Below are 17965 nucleotides of genomic sequence, written 5' to 3' on the forward strand. Positions count from 1 at the left end.
CCCCAAATTCCCCTAGTGTTGGCCGAACCCCCTACATCACACACAAAAATTCCCATAAAACAAGATAAAGCGCTTTAGTCTTTCAAGAATACAGACTATACAGTGATTTGAAGTCGGATTCCGCATCCACTTCGCCATTAAATGAGCCAAGGACTCATAACGGTACTTCTGAGGATCCTTTTTATTTCTATGTCACCTTTTATGCCATTCTGATCATATTTGCTGAGTATTTATACGTTAGGATGCATGCTAGCTTACTTTGATAATTTTGTCATAAAAGTGCCATCGTAATTGATTTACCACAATTGCCAATGCAATTGAATTTACTATAATGGCCATAAAATTGATACGAAGCATGTTAATAGCTAAATTAATACTACCTCCGTTCTTTTTTAGTTGTCCATTTAGCCAATTTTATTTGTTTACAAATAGTTGTCCATTTAGAAATCCCATGTGATATTAACTACTTATCTTCCAAGTTTACCCATCCCTAATAAATGACTCTATGTTTTAATTTAAAAAGCATTTATTAACTAATAGGGCTATATTAGTATTTTTCTTTATAAATTAAGACAAAAGAAGCACTATCTTGGTATGTGCAATATTGGCTAAATGGACAACTAAAAAAGAACAGAGGGAGTATATTTTATATGCTATATTCTAGTTCCCAGCTAATTAAACTTAGAAAACGTATTATGATGATTTTTAAGTTTGTTTGCCATAATTTTAAATCAATGTTTTATGTGCTTTAATTCGCTTTTTAACACTCTGAAATAATCCCAGAATATGTTATATGCACTCTCTATTCTCTTTTATGAGTTTTTTTTTCTATTTTTGCGCGAAATACCGAGCTGAAATGATGAAAACCCGAGTTGAAACAACGAAAACAGAGTTGTTGTCCTCTGCGCAAGCCGGCGCCGGCACCGGCGGTGAGACTAGCGCCTCAGATCATCCAACCCTACTTCCCAGAACTGCTTTCCATATTCTCCAGACTTCGATCCAATTAATCTAGTTTTCGTGCCCATTTCATCGCTGCTCTCAATCATTCGCCCCTTACTGCCATCCATAAAAAGTTCGTATCAGAATATATAACCATGTCTCTCTTTAAAATACTTCTCTTTGCTAAATAACTTGCAAAACGCTTCATAAACATAAATGCAAGTACATCAAAAATTTCATATGCTAGTTTTTTCTTCTTCTTAAATATGATTTCCATGTCAACAATTCATTGTTATTTACACTAAATATTTTAACATTATTACCAACGACTTGTAACTCAAATGGTATAAGGGCTGGACACAAAGTGATAAGGTCGTGAGTTCATTTCCTCCCACAAACGCTCTCCCCTTCCCAATTATCAAAAAAAATATTAAATTTTTAAATTAATTAGTGATAAATACTTTCTTTCAGCAGTATGTGTTTAAAAAACAACTCATAACTACATAATATTAAGAAATGAATAAATTATATCAAAGTTCTATGTTACAATTTCACATTTTAGTCTTTTTCGTTTGAAAATTAAATGATATAATATCTTACTTTTATTTTCGTCAACAATTTAATTTTTTTGTTTATTTTTTGTGATAGTTAACTAAGTCAAAGGATTTAAAGGTAATAAAAATAAAAGACCATATCATTTAGTAATTTTCAAACATATGAAATTTAGATTATAATCTATCTATAACTATATTATAATAGCGAATGGGGGGAGGAGGAACATGCAAAATTACGATCGTAGGTTTCATTAAAAATATAATTAATATTAAAAGATTAAATAAATAGAAGTTTAATTTAAATAAAGAAATATAATAGAAGTTAAATTCAAATCAACTACTACAGTAAAAGTATTCAGATATATACTAAATGCTATAAATTCAATAGACACCAAATTTAATTTTCAAAAGAAAAAAAAATAAGAAGCACAAATTAAAAGTGTCCAATTTCAATAAAAAAAATTCGTGAAACAAAAATAAATTAAGGCTGATGAAGATTTCTATTAATAATAGGATTTTTGTAATAGTAAAGCTAATAAAGTGTGAAATATATGTTTTGATAACTTATTTATACCTTTACCTATCAAGTTTTGATTTTTTCTTTTTACCTTTTTTTATTTACGAAAAATACCTTTTATTTTTTTAATTTTAAAAATATCTTTTTTTCGGTTTTCAATTTTGGTTTTCGGTTTTTTATTTTCTTGGTTTGGTCGACCGAACCGACCGACAGTTTTTTTTATATAGTGTAAGATTAGTGTATAATTTTTATTTTTAATAGATGTTTTTCTGATTTTTTTATATTTTTATATTGTAAAAGTAGTGTATATATAGTGTTTTTATGGCGTTTATATAGTGTAATATTAGTGTATAAGTAGTGTATATATAGTATATAAATAGTGTATTTATGGCATTTTGTAGTGTTTTTTGTGGTTTACACCATGAAACACTGCAAATACACTATAAACACTGCTAATACACCATAAACATTATAAACGCACCATAAATATACTAAAAACGGCAGAAATACACTATAAATACACCAAAAATACACTAAAACGTAAATATATTATAAAATTACTACAAATGCACCATAAATCAATTTTTTCTTTACAAAATCAGTAGCAATAAACAAATTTATGAATAAGAGAAGACAAAATAAATAATTATATGAATAATAGAACAATTTTATAAACAAAAAATTATAGATCTATAATAATATACTTTTAAAATATTTAAATCACTATAAAAAACCTAAAAAACTACACAAATCTAAAAACAAGTCGAGAAATCCATAGCGCGAACGGAAGAGACGATCGGACTAGCGCGAACGGAAAAGACGAACGGAAAAACGACCAGTAACGATGATAAATCCATTTGAAGCAGACGAACGGAAGTGCGAACGGAAAAGACGAACGGAAATACAATCGGAGGAGATAAACTGAAAATCAAATGAAAAAAAAGAAGAAAAAAGAAGAAAAAAAAGAGAGAAGAAGAGAGAGAAGAGAGAGAAGAGAGAAAAAAAATGACTATATAAAATTTTAACCTAAAATGAAATAAAACTTTTTTATATAATGGGTATTTTTATTAAACTAGTTTCGCATTACGTGCTATATACGTGGCTCGTAACGTAACTCATCAATGAACATATTAGTAAATTTATTATAATTATATCAATTTTTTATTTATAATTAATATTAAATTATTTAAAAAAATTTGTAAAAGTATATATAATATATTCGGTTATTAAATAGCCATAATTAATTTAATTTTATTAATAATATCTTTAAAAATAGTAAGATAGAAATTTAAATAATATTATATTAACTAAATACAATATTTTAATTTTGTAATTCAATCAAACTAAAAGATAAATATTTCTATTAGTTTGGAGACTACTTAGTTATTTTTTACATGCTAAAAATTAAATTGGAGATAATTTAGCTACATATTCTAATTAGAACTTTAATTACAATAGTGATTAATTAATTAAATGACTAATTAGTTAATGACTATAAAACCTTTATTTATTAGTAAACTGAAAAGGATTATTCAGTAAATTTGCATGCCCGCCCCCCTTCGTGCTTTTATATATAGTACTAGCGTTTCGCCACGTGCTACGCACGTGAGCGACATTCACATGACCCGTTATATATATATATATATATATATATATATATATATATATATATATATATATATATATATTTCTTTTAAAAATTCTTTATAAATAATTTTTATTTAAATTAAAAAAATTGATATCTATTTCGTGTACATAATCTATCCATGTGAGTGATGTTTATGTGATCCGTTATTTATAAATAATTTATTCTTTTATCTATATTATTTTAATTCTTATAATATTTATTTTGATATTGTAGTATATAAGTTATATTTATATAACTCATTGAACACTAGTAAAACTATTACAGTTTTTATTATATTTTTTTTGGATTTTAATTTTTATGTTTAGATTTTTTTTAAAAAATAAAATGTTAAATATTAATCATTGCTGAAATTTATTTTGTTGTAATAATATGATGAAAGTGTATTAATCCCACATGAATTTTAAAATACTGTGATTGAAACACTCTTACTTAGCTTAATAGCCAGTAAAATTTTGGGCCAACTTTCTATTGCCGTTATTTATTACGTTTGTTTTTTTTCTTTGCCCATTACATTAACACCACAACCATATTATATAGTGAGATATCTAGTTTTTATGCGTATAGAAAGCAATACCCTAGTAAAATTCAAATTAAAATTATTAGATCTTATTATTAGAGTTATATTTATACTTGATTTCTTTATTAGCATTAGTCTTACAATTAAACTCCCAGTCCTTATTCAAATCAAACACTCATTATTCTTTTTATATTAGAATTAGACTTATATAACTTCGTAATTTTTGTAATTATTAGAGGCTAATATTGTAATTTTGTAATTATAGACTAGCGTTTCGCCACGTGCTACGCACGTGAGTGACATTTACATGACCCGTTATATACATTACAATTAATTAAATTATATGACTCGTTGTTTAATTTAAATAGTAATTATATTAGTAAATATAATAAATTATTATAAATTATTTTCATTTAAATTGAAACTACATCACATTCGTGATATTAATATGATCCATTATAAGTATAATATTAATTCGTAATTATTCACAATATTTTTTTATCTAAGTTAAATAATAGCATTCACGTAAACTTTATATGAACCACTATATATTAAATAAGTTTTTACTTTTATTTTTTGAATGTATTTTCAAACTCTAACATTATAGGATTATTAGAACCAGTTACAAACTAATTTAATATTATTAGAAAGTCCAATCAAAATTTCCAATTGAAAACTAATTTAAATATAAAATAGAATTATTAAAACCAAACTTCCGTTATTAGACTTTCTTTACCGACAAACTACCAGCTTTAATAACTGTCAAACTTTATCACATGCACTTTTCTTTATATAAGGGCCTAATTACTTAAAAACCACTCACCTTGTAACTTTTTTTCATTTATACCACGATTTAGAAAAAATTTCAATTTTACCCTATTTTCGATTTTTATGTTTCGTTTATATCCTAAGAGTAATTTTTTTGATAATTTAATTAATTTAAAGATGAAAATATTAAAAACAAGATACATAAATGATTAACATTAACGTTTTATTAGAATATAGGTTAAAAATGAAGGACTAATTTAAGCTTTTTTCAAAAGAAAATTGGTCAATTCAACTCATGAGGGTAGAGATGAAACATAAAAATCAAAAATAGGGTACAATTGAAAATTTTCCTAGGTCATGATATAAATGAAAAAAAGTTATAAGGTGGGTGATTTTTAAATAATTAAGCCTTATATAAGAGTCATATTTACAATAATATTATATAATTTTTATTAAAATTTAATTTTTATTGGTTTATTTTCTTATTAAAATTAAATTTATATTTAACTTTATAACTTTTTAATTATTAAAAGTTAATATTGTAATTTTGCTTAGCCACGTGCTACACGCGTGTGCAATATCTATATAACCCGTTACTTATACTAAATATTTATAATATTTTAAATGACCCGTGATATATATATATATATATTAAAGCACTTTTGAATTTATGTTTAGCTCTACCATCTCTAACTTTAAATTATTAAATATAAGATTGTAATTTTTTTTGAATATTTTTAAAATTTATTCTTTTATATATTAATAAATTTTAATCTATTGAATATTAATTTTGAACATATGTTTAGCTCCACTTTTTTTTAATTTTTTTTCTTCATCAAGGGTAATTTATTCTTAAATTAATTATCCACTGATTTCAAAAATAGTGTTTTTCATTTGTTCTTTAGCAGTTTCTTTTGTTCTGGACTTCTACAAGTTTCTTAAGCATAATGAATTCATGCTAGATTTGCTTTCTTATGCTTAAAACTCAAATGCCATTATAAAATGTCTTTCTCGGATGTGGTATTTTATTAGGATTAGACTTCTTAATAATCTGAAATCCTTAACCACTTGTAGTTTACGTAAATTTACAACACCATTTAAGCAATAATAAAGAAACTTTTATTAATCTTATTTTTTTAATATTAGTTATATTCTTAATGAAACCTATTATCGTAATTTTGCTTGTCCCTCCCTTCCCACATATAAGATAGTTACTAGTTTTTCGCCACGTGCTACGCACGTGAGCGATATTAATATGACCCGTTATTTATAATTATATATTTAAATGTTTTTTGTTTTAATAATATATTATAATAAATTAATTTAATTTTTTTTATTTAAATTAACATTAGTGTACATTATTTTTGGATGGACCAACTACATTTTATGACCATAAAACTTTACCTTTTTAAGAAGATATATTGTTAGACCACATGAATGAAATTTGTTTTTCTCGTATTTTTTAACTAAATGATTCTTTTACCTAAAACGTAGATGATTTTTATAGTCATAGACTCATAGGCATAGTAGCTTACATGATAAGGAAATTAATTACGAAAGAAAAGAAAATAAAACCAAAAAAGGATAACTCATTCTCATTTTTTTTTATGTTGGTGAGACATCACCTCTTTTAATACAGAGATCAATTAAAATACATAAAACATGCATAAACATAATGAAAATTTAAAATTAAAGAACTAATCATTAATTAGTAAACAATTATATAAAATTAAATTAAAAAAAGGGACAATATAAATAAGCGATGAATTTTTATCATAGATTTAAAATAAAAATTTACCATGATTAATTGCAGAAAACTGGAACTAAACATACCTTTTTAGCGGGAAAACAGTTTTAGCTGGACAAGATGATCAGACAAATGCTGCCATCAACTCTTATGCTTATTTCAATAAGCAAATATATAAAATCATAATAATTATAAATAAATATATAAAAACTCATAAAAAGATAGAAAAATTCTTACCAACAATAGACATAATAATTCAACAAGCAAATATATAATATCATATAGATAAATAAAATCAAAAATTATGTTATATATATTAAAAACTAATCTGAGTTCAATTGCATCGTAAACATAAAAGAAATCATATCAGTGTAGTTTTTGAGAGCACATGTATATATAAGAGTAAATACATATAGCACATAATTAGCTAATAGTGTTTAATTAGGAGTATACATAAAAGACTCATATTAAAATTAAACTTCTTTTAATTAGCTAGTGGTGTTTAATTAGTAGTGTATATATAAAAAACTCATATTAGTGTAGTTTTACGGAAATTTGCAATTCTATTTAAACAATTATATAGATAATTTATTGATATTTTTGTTAAATTTTAATTTAATGAAGGCTAATATTGTAATTTTGCGTTTTTCCACGTGCTACGTACGTGAGCGACATTTATATGACCCGTTAAACATTTAATTTTAATTAAATTATTAAATAAAATAATATAGTTGTTAATAAAATATTATGAATATTTTTTATTGATACGTGTTATACACATAAGTGATAATTATTTGACCCGTTATTTGATTTAAATATTAATTAAATTATTAAATAAAATAGTATGGTTGTTAATAAAATATTATGAATTATTTTTCATCGGTACGTGTTATACACATAAGTGATAATTATTTGACCCGTTATTTGATCTAAACTGAGATACTCAAATATTAGAAATGTTGTTAATAGAGTTGGTAGTGCAGCTGCTTAATTCTTGTTGTATAGATTTAATTCATATAGAGCCAAATTGATTCTATTATTAAAAATTAAATTGAACTAACTTAGTCAACTTGGTCATTTTTTTTAGTTGGACCTATATTTTTATAAACTGGAAAAATTCTTTTGGATCCGCCACAGTCAGCAAGTTGACAATAAGTGTGTTCGATTCATATCGAATTAAACTGAAATTTTACTTTTACTGTGTAAAACTTTGTTAAATTGGTCAATTCGGTTGATCTTGAAAGGGCTGAATGTCAAATATCCTTGAGCTGTGCAATGTGGCAGCATTTTTGGACTAACAGTTCGTGTCCTTAATCCTTCAAATGATCCGGACCATAACTGGCAGTCTGGCAGTAAAAAGAAAAAATTTGTGTGTTTTTTTTTGCAAGTAATTTGTTCCTATTAGAATTAAGGCCTAATCACTCAAAAACTCCTCACCTTTAAACTTTTTTTCAATTCTACCCCGACGTTGAAAATTTGTCAATTTTACCCACTTTTGAATTTTCCGTTTTCAATTGTACCCTAATATTTTAATTTTTATTAATTTTTTTACTTAAATGATGAAATCATTCAATTAATTAAGCCTAAACATGAAATTAAATTCTTTTTTATTCAAAAAAGTACAAATAAGTCCTTTATTTTTAAAAACTAACTAAAAACCATAATCAAATTAACACTAATTTTAATTCTTAATTAATTTAACTAAATTTAAATAAATTTTAAAAATATACAATCAATATATGCGAGACATGGAGAATGTTTTAAACAAATTTTCAAACGCAAAAGACGTTAATTTAATTTTTCAGGGTACAATTGAAACACAAAAATGCAAAATAGGGTAAAATTGACAATTTTCAACGTCAGGGTATGATTGAAAAGGGGCTGAAAGGTCGGGGTTTTTTAAGACATTAGGCCTAGAATTAAACTCCTAGTTAATCTTATAATTCTCTAACCTTATCTTTTTATTGAAATTAACACTATTAATGTGGAGTTTTATTAGAATTAGTCTTGTACATAACTTCGTAAATATTTTAATTATTAAAGGCTAATTTTGTAAGTTTGCCTGTCCCCCCCTTCCTACATATAAGATAGTTATAAATAGATAGATAGATATAGGTAGATAGATATAGATAGATAGATAAGTTAGCTTATTAGGTAATGTAAGATAAGAGGAAAAATAGGTTAAAATGGTGTAAATACTTTACCAAAACCGCTAATGTGTATTAGTAATTATTTAGGGTCAATGTGAATTGGTAATAATATCGTAAATATGAATTAATATACGAATTAGTAATAACTTTTTTACCAAGACATGGTCCATAACAGAATAAGCCTAATAACCTTCAATTTTTTTAAAAAAATAGCAAACTCCTGAACCGTCCATGATGAGGATTTTTCCATCAGTAACAGCAGCGCCTCCACGGTAACTCCTGAATTTTCTTGATCCTAAAATCGGATGTCTAAGTCACCATCGAAGGATCTCCGCCGCAACTGATTGATTTTTTTATTTCTACCAGTTTTTGAATTACGAGGAGATTCCTCTTGCCCCTGAAGCTGCTTGTGTTGGACTGCAAATCAGGGTCGCTGACAATGACAGTGGTGAAGAAGTAATTGCTTTCATTCTTCTTATTCTATGATGCTTTATTAGAAATGAAAAAGGGCTGCGGTTTTGTTTAAAATTTCCAGTTTATGAAATTCAATTTTCTAATTATCTTTACAATTTGGAAATCGTCAATTGTTGGTACCACTAAGCTGTGAAATATTGTCTTTTTTCAATTGCTGGCTAAAGGCGAGAGCTTCTTTGTCCAATTCTGTTTTTATGCTGAGTTTATAAATATATAAGGGGGTTCTTTACTCTTTAATTGAAATTTTTGCGAGTCTAAGATATGTTAAAAGGCCTCGATTGCTCTATTGAGCGAAACAGTATTCTCCCATATCTTTTTCCTTCTCAAAGTTGCCAATTTGAGAAAGTAATTGTTGGCTTACTTGAATGTCGCAATAGATAAATGATTTCTTGGCTAGCTTGTATATCTACGTGCTTTTCTCAAACATAAGTCTTAAAAACTCAAAATAGTTTTATTTTACCTCAATGCCAAAACTCACCCTATATTTTATGTCTTTTTTGTGGAATTGTAAGTTGATTTCATTTATAATTGATGCAAATACAATATGTTTCTCCTTATATTGCGACTGAACATATGCAGCTTAATGTCCTTATGATCATGCTCATTTCCTAATTCATTTTTTTCCCTCTTTTATGCCTTCAAATGTTAGGACATTTTGTAAATTTCTTTTGTTTGGCTACCTGTAATCTTTTTTATCGTCTTCATCTCTTGACATTTCCCTGATTTATGGGGTTAAGAATCCCCATGACTGTGTTATCTAGTGATGCTGAACCTAGATAAGAGGTGGTAATCAATGAAGATGCTCTTCATCAAGCTTATAGATACGAGCCAGCTAGAAAAAAGTCTAATGCCATGGAACAACATATTTTTAACTTCCAATGCATGGTTCTTCATGCCTTTGTACTTCCTTGTTGTTGGAGTTTTGTTTTGAATTGTTATATATCCAATAAATGTTTTTTAACAATTTAATCACGAACTTGGAGGTTTCCATCCTGGCTCGTACTCTTGCTCGTTTAAACTGAGACCCACCTCATTACAAAATGTAAGTTCTACAGTTATTGGTGTTGTGTTTCAAATGCGCAACTCTTTGCTGGAAAAAGTAAGTTTTGCATAAGAAAGTTCATGAAAAGTTTCAAATTTCAAATTTCAAATATAGTTACATCAGATTATGGTATTAGCGGACACACTTGACATTAGGAGTGTGCAAAAACCGAACCGAACCAAACCGAAAGTACAGTTCTATTCGGTTTCTAAGATGTTTGGTTCAGTTTTGTTTTTTGTCATGGGATAACTGTGAAAACCTAACCGCCCGAAATAATTGTATAAATACCAAATATTGTAATTATTCTTCAAACTAATGATGTGGCCTAGTCGTAAAGTACTTGTCATATTGTTTGAAGTGCAAAAGCTCGAATCCCCCTTTTGAAATTCAACCTTTTTCTTGTTTAATTTATTAAAAATAGTATAAATGACGTCAGTTGGGGTTGAACCCAGGATGAAAAAACGATGAATAGGTGCCCTTCCACTGGGATATAAGATATCTTTGATATACTTATACATTAGTTAATATATAACGGTTACCAACCGAACCAAACCAAATTTTCGCTCTATTTTGGTTTGGTTTCGGTTCAGTTTTCTTAAGAATTAATAACCGATCGGTTTGGGTTTGAAGGTTCGGTTCGGTAACTGAACCGACCAATGCCCAACCCTACAGGACACGTATTAGTGGCTATCTTCTCATTCCTTTTTAGACTTTGAACTTGCCGTTTCTATAGTAATTCTTTTTTGTATTTTTAACTAAATTTACGATGAATTGTGCAACATGTTATTTGGTTATGATACATGTTTGATTTGAAAATGGCAGGAGATCATTTATATGAAATGTGAATGGATATCAAAACTACTTGAGTGGCTTATGTTTGTGCTTTTCTTTGTCTTTCTTGTTATAGATGAGTGGATAACTTAAATTTCCTTTTCCAAGCTTTTTATGCATCTTGAATTACACTAGAACCTTTAGAACTTGAATTTAATAGAACAAAAGCAGACTATGCATTTCAAAATTAGGAATGTAATGGGCAAAGTTAGGTTAACTTCGACGGTGTGGACGTTCACATCTCTTGTAAAAGACATTTTGATAAGAAGACATTTGAATAGGATATATCAATTTTTGATAAGTTTACATCACTTTTGGAGCATTGGATAAATATCCAGCGAATTTGTCAAATTAGTTTGGATAGAATTTCAAAAAGTCGAAAAGGTTTGGCTTTTTTGGCACCGTTAAGCCTTGATATCATTGTAATGACTTTTCCTGTATCTTTTCTTTGTGACTGTATCAATATATATCACTAGATTCACTACCCTTTTAATCCAACCTAACAGATTTTAATTTTTAAATATTATGGGATGACTCTGTTGATTTATCTTAGCATTCTACTAAACTTTAATTTTTTTTCTTCACAGGGATATATAATGACTTCAATACATTTTACATGCAAGTAAGTAGCTCAAATTCTTGTGGTACAAATTGTAGATAAATACTTTTTGAGTGCTTCAGAAAGTGTGTCATTCACAATTTGCTTGAAGCAATTGTTGGATTTAAATTTTAATTGGTGGATATCTCATTGATGCTGGGAAATTAGTTTTAGTAACTTGGCGTTTCTCTTGATTTTTCTCTTTTTGCATTCCAATAATGGCTGTCAGATAATGGATGTATATATTTTCTGTGGTTTTAGTTTTTCAATAGATTATTCTTCTTATTGAAACTTTGTTGCTGATGCGTCTCACTTTGTTACATAAATATAATGTGCATAGATTTGAAACTTATATAGGACTAGTTCAAAATTCTGAACAAGTGTTACATCTGCAGTATCCTTGTTGATGATGTTTGTCATGATAACACTTTTCTTGATTTTACCATTTATCAAAGCATGTGCTCAAGGTTGCTCATTAGTGGCATATTTATCAAGTACCTTGTATGTTATTCTTCTGACTTTTGCTTCCATTTGCTTTTAGGCTGCATCTGGGACTAAGGGTGGCTCAAGTGATTGATTGGCAATGAAGGGCTGTAGCCTCGAATGTTGGCAGCAAGTCCTCAAGTGCTTTTTCCAATTTCTTACCCTTAGAACGAGTTAATAGTCTGTTTTCTTATTTTTCAAGTTCATTTCATGTTTTTAATGATTTTACATTAAATAAAGTAATGTAATCCTAGGATTCTTGTGCCTACATTTGTTGAGATTTTGTGGTAGAATATATTGAACATTACTTGATGCTCGAAAAATAGATGAGAAATTTTGGAGAAAGAGAGAGAAGAGCATTGAGAGGTAGAAAAGTGCTAGGTAGAGAGATTAGTGCTGCCTCTTAAGTTTGGATTCTCCAAAATCTGAATAATTTGTGTCAATTATAACAGGCTTTTGGTTTATTCAGAACTTATAAAACCATTTTATAAGGTCATAAGAGACGTTAATAGTCTGTTTTCTTATTGTTCAAGTTCATTTTCATGTTTTTTCATGATTTTACATTAAATAAAGTAATGTAATCCTAGGACTCATGTGCCTACATTTGTTGAGATTTTGTGGTAGAAATATGTTGAACATTACTTGATGCTCGAAAAATAGATGAAATTTTTTGGAGAAAGAGAGAGAAGAGCATAGAGAGGTAGAAAAGTGCTAGGTAGAGAGATTATTGCTGCCTCTTAAGTTTGCATACTCCAAAATCTGAATAATTTTTGTCGATTATAACAGGCTTTTGGTTTATTCAGAACTTATATAAGCCATTTGATAAGGTCATAAGAGAATTTATACTTAATAGAAAGCAGAAGAAATTGTAGATAACTGTGAGTTTTGCAAAGGGCTATCATCTGTTGAAAACATTAAATTGAAAAAAAAGAGGCATTGGCCTTGCACTTATTGATCTATTCTGAAACTTTAATTTTAGGTAAACATTGTGATTACTGAATCATAATTTTTTCATTTACAGGTTGTGAGCTCATTTAAATTGCTTCAGAAGGGAAGAGACTCTTATACAAGTAATTGGGAATCAGTTCCAATAACTCGAGGTAGGTTTGACAGTGATGTTATCTTTGTAGAGTTTTAGACTTGAGATCAAATTTATGTTGCCTTTAATATTTTTAATTGGTAAGATTTCTTCTTACCGCCACCCTCATCTTTTCTTTCATCTATCTCACTACATAAGCTATGGATTCAGAGAAGGAGAATTGATCTCCTTTAAATATTATGAAAGGAATGGAAGCAGCACATTGCATAAAGTGTCTGAATGTGATTTTATAAATGCATCATGTGTTATTTCGGATATTTGCTGCATTTAGACACTTTGTGAAATATGAGAGTAGCCAGTTGAAAGTACCACTACATCTAAATGCAGATATTTGATTCGGCTATAGTAGAAAAAATAATTTGTTTGAACAATGATGCACTCAAGCATATGAAATTTGTTAAATCCCGATATTATTTGAGAACAGTGGTTTGCAGACTACTCTCCTCATTTTAGTCATTACTTTTGACTTCATTCAAGGAATAATTGACATATAGACCAATGCTGCATAAAATTTTCCAGTGGACTGAAAATCATGTAAATGAAGACTGTTAATGGTTATAATATATGGGAACTGTGATGGTGGGAGCACATGTGCACACAATCAGATATATTCAATAGTTGCTTGCCAATAGTTCAGACCTGAAATCATTTTCTGCTAAGCAATGATGATTATACTTGATGTTGTTTGTGCAAAACTATGGATGATTATTAGTGTATGATTTGTCTTTTTCTCCTTTTCCTTTTCCTTTTCCTTTTCCTTTTCGTTTTCCTTTTGTGATGTAGGTAACATTTTTTCATAAAGGAATTGATGAGACACACCGGCTTGGTCTCCAAACTTCAAAGTGAAACCGAGCAGGTATCCGGTTTGTAATTTGTTTTTGCTTACCTTTGCTGCTGTTAAACATAATGGGCTCTTAACCATACTGCTTGCATCTCCACCAACAGAAACTAGATTGCTTGTTGTGGATTCTGTGGTGAGCTTGTTTTTGGCTTTATGCTCTGAATAGTGAGACCAGAAGAATAAAATGGAAGTCTCAGTGGGGTGTTCTTACATGTTTCTGGTGCTAGGTGGTCCAGCTTTTCAACAGTTAGAACCAGGCGATGTGCTTGTCCGTGTAAATGGCGAAGCAAGTTTTAAGTTTATTCACACTAAAGAGTTGGGCCTTTGTAGATGAAGATGACTGAATGATTTATTAATTGTTGGCATTTTCTGTGAGTACTTTTGTAAATTTAAAAATAAAATCATTTATGCCGAGATGATTTTTTTTTTTTCATGTGCCTCTTAGGCTTTGCATAGGGGTTTAGTCATGGAGGTGGAGGGTAATGGGATCGAATCTAATCTGATGTTATTTTACTTTGCTTTGTTTGCGAGCTTAACAAGAAAAAGAAAGTGGTGACTGGTTTGATAGTGCTAGGAACTGTAACTAAGATAAAATAAAAAACTAAACAATAGGAACGGGCTCCCCTCCATTTCTTTAATAATAAGGTCAGGCAATTCTTCAGCTAGTTTTGGCTCGCCTCAAACTGGAGCTACCTTATTTTTTTGACAAGGATATGTGGTTTTTCAGTTTGCTGCTCACTTCTCGCTTCCAGTAGGCGAGGGAAGTCTGACTTACATTTTACAAGCCCATCGTATAGTGAAGGGATTGTATTTCGCCTATGATCAGTGGGCAATTGCCACTAATGAATAGTTTAGTTTTGGCTTTTACCCTAAGAGCTCAATCAGAAGCTAGGGGTCGAGTTCTACTTAGAAAGTAGGAAGGCCCGTCTGTCTCTGGTCACGGAAGGAGTTGGTGCTTTGGGTTTTGTCTTTCTTCCCATCCAAGCGGTTCAGTCAAGTCCTTTCCATCGGTCTAGGGATCAGGTATCTCCTTGTGTTCTGTTGTTCATCGGTCCGGGGGATCAGGTTATCAACTTATATTCGGTTTTTGGTTGCAAGTCAGGTTCTCCTTGTGCTCTGTTGTCCATCAGTTCAGGGATCAGGTTTATCGGCTTATCTTCGATTCTTGGTTGCAAGTCAGGTGTCTCCTTGTGCTCTGCTGTTCATCGGTTCAGGGATCAGGTTAATTGGCTTATTTTCGTTCTTTGCAGCAAGTCAGGTGTCTCCTTGCTCTGTTGTTCCATTCAGTGCAGGCCTCCATCTAGCCTGATATGTGCCTTGTTTCTTGTCGCTCCACATAACCCCTGATTTGAAGGCTAAAGAGAATGAGTATGAAGAGGTTGACGGATCTAATCTTTTGATCTCCGGTTACCTTTTTATTTATTTTGGTTTTCAATTCCCAAAGAAGTTAAAACAATAATTGCATTCATATTACATCCTTGACTTAAGTAGTAACTTAGTCCTAAAGCAATGGTCAATTAATATATTCCTAACTTTATGGTCAATTTAATCTTAAACTATTCATTTTTTTTGGTGAATTACATATATAATCATGACTTTTGCGTCAAATTTCAAAAATAATATAAACTTTAAAACGTGTCAATTATAGACACCACCTTTCATTTTTTTTCAAAAATAACATCGACGATTTTTAGTGGCATTTTTGCTGACGTGGCATGACACGTGGCAGACCCATCGGCTGTCCAAATCAGCAAAATTTCACCAAAAAATGTGCCTATGATGAAATTGAAAAAAAAAAAATGAAAGGTGGTGTCTATAATTGACACGTTTTAAAGGTAATGTTATTTTTGAAACTTGTTGCAAAGATCATGATTTTATATACAATTAACCTTTTTTTTGTGAATTTGCCCCTTTGCACTTAACTCAGCACGCCTATTTCAACTCCAATAATACTTATTTTATAAGGATGAATTTGCCCTTTTAAACTTGTAAACTATGGTCAATTGACACCAATATTATTTTGGGATGTTTACGTATTTACATCAAAAGTGAAAATAATTGTTTTTTTTACCTCAAAGTGAAAACATTTTAGAAAATACTCCATGATTTTTTTCAGATTTATATTTTTACTCTCAGTTTTAAAATAATTATAATTTTACTCCGTTATAATCTAATTATCATTTTGGTTATCATGAATCTCTATGTAATTATTTTTTTACGTACATTATCATCCAATTATCATAACCTTATCAGAATTCATTATTATCTAGTTATCATACAGCAGTATTATGATACTGACATGATAATGTAATGATACTGACATGATAATCACACACTAATTTATCATAAATTATCATGAATATTATCATAGTGTTATCATATAGGTAACATAAATATTATCATCTCGGTATCATATGATAATGTTATGATAACGACATGATAATATTATGATAACGATATGATAGTCAAATTTTATTTTCTATAGAAAAATCTTTTTTTTTTTGCATTGTTATGATAACGACATGATAATGTAGTGATAATAACATGATTATCAGAGATTTTTTTTTAATAAAAAAAATCGATTTTCTCTGCAGTGTTATGATTCTTACATGATAATGCAGTGATGATACTCATATGATAATTAGAAGCTGTTTTTTTTTGCAGAAAATCGATTTTTGTGTATAAAATCATTTTTAATGCAGATTTTTAGATCTAAAATTGAGAAAATTTAAAGGTAGTTTATTTAGATCTGAAAATTAAAACAAATCGTATTAATCACCACGAGTTGAGAAAAAATCGTTAAAATTATATATGAAAAACGGCGGAGCGATGAAAAACGGCGACGAAAGAACAGCGGCGGAGCGATGAAGGAACGGCGAAGAAGAAAAAAATGAAAAAGGAAAGAAGAAATAAAGAAGAAAAAAAATGACAAAGGATAAGAATCAGAGAAGAAGAAGAAGAAGAAGAGAGAAGAGAAAATGAGAGAGACATATAAAAAAATATGACAGTTGTTATATGACAGGAGTAAAAAAAATATACTTAGAGTAAAAAAAATTAATAAATAGTAGGCATAATTATAATATAAACATACTTTAAAGTAAAAAAATAAAAATATTAAAATATTGAGGTACTTTTTCTATATTTTTTTTATTGAGGTAGGAAATCAAATTATTTTTTAAAATATGGAGTATTTATCCTAATTTTCTTTATTATTTTTTAAGGAATGCCTTCAACTTGTATCAATTTGATCAAATTAATATTTTAGAAAGTTTAAATACATAAACAAAGGGTAATCCTCTGAAAAACTCTTCATCTTTCAATCCTCTTTCGTTTGCACTATCACCTTTTAAAATCGCCAATTTATTCAGATTATCACCTTTCACTTTTAATTGCACCCTCGAAGTATTAAATCGACTTCTTTTTACTGAAAAAAGTTCAAAGCAATATTATATATTTTAATCTATATTATAACTTGTCCTCAATGTTAAAATTTCAACAATAAAACCATCCTCCCTAAATTTCGATAGTTAAACTTTTTTATATTAAATATAAATCAATTGAAAATATCATTAAATAATTACTCAACCAAAAATCGCCGATTTAAGTGGCAATATGCCCCTCAACTTGTAAGCAATGTGCAATTAACACATAAATTAATTTTATGAGCAAATCAGTACACGAACTTGGTGATTATGGGCAATTTGCCCCTTTAATTTATAAGCTAATTGTATCTTAAATTGACAATTTGTCCCCTTAA

At 28.7% G+C, this 17965-nt stretch overlaps 1 long non-coding RNA gene across 1 annotated transcript; it reads left to right on the forward strand.

The window, feature by feature from the left end:
- The first annotated feature begins 9035 nt into the window (after positions 1 to 9035).
- On the forward strand, positions 9036 to 14721 carry LOC126678967 (uncharacterized). Its single transcript, XR_007640779.2, has 7 exons — positions 9036 to 9112; positions 9207 to 9296; positions 11775 to 11809; positions 12327 to 12441; positions 13290 to 13368; positions 14151 to 14223; positions 14313 to 14721. It is a non-coding gene; the product is annotated as an uncharacterized LOC126678967 (long non-coding RNA).
- Positions 14722 to 17965: the final 3244 nt, after the last annotated feature.

The sequence above is a fragment of the Mercurialis annua genome, linkage group LG4 (assembly GCF_937616625.2).
Source record: "Mercurialis annua linkage group LG4, ddMerAnnu1.2, whole genome shotgun sequence".
Lineage (NCBI taxonomy): Eukaryota > Viridiplantae > Streptophyta > Magnoliopsida > Malpighiales > Euphorbiaceae > Mercurialis > Mercurialis annua.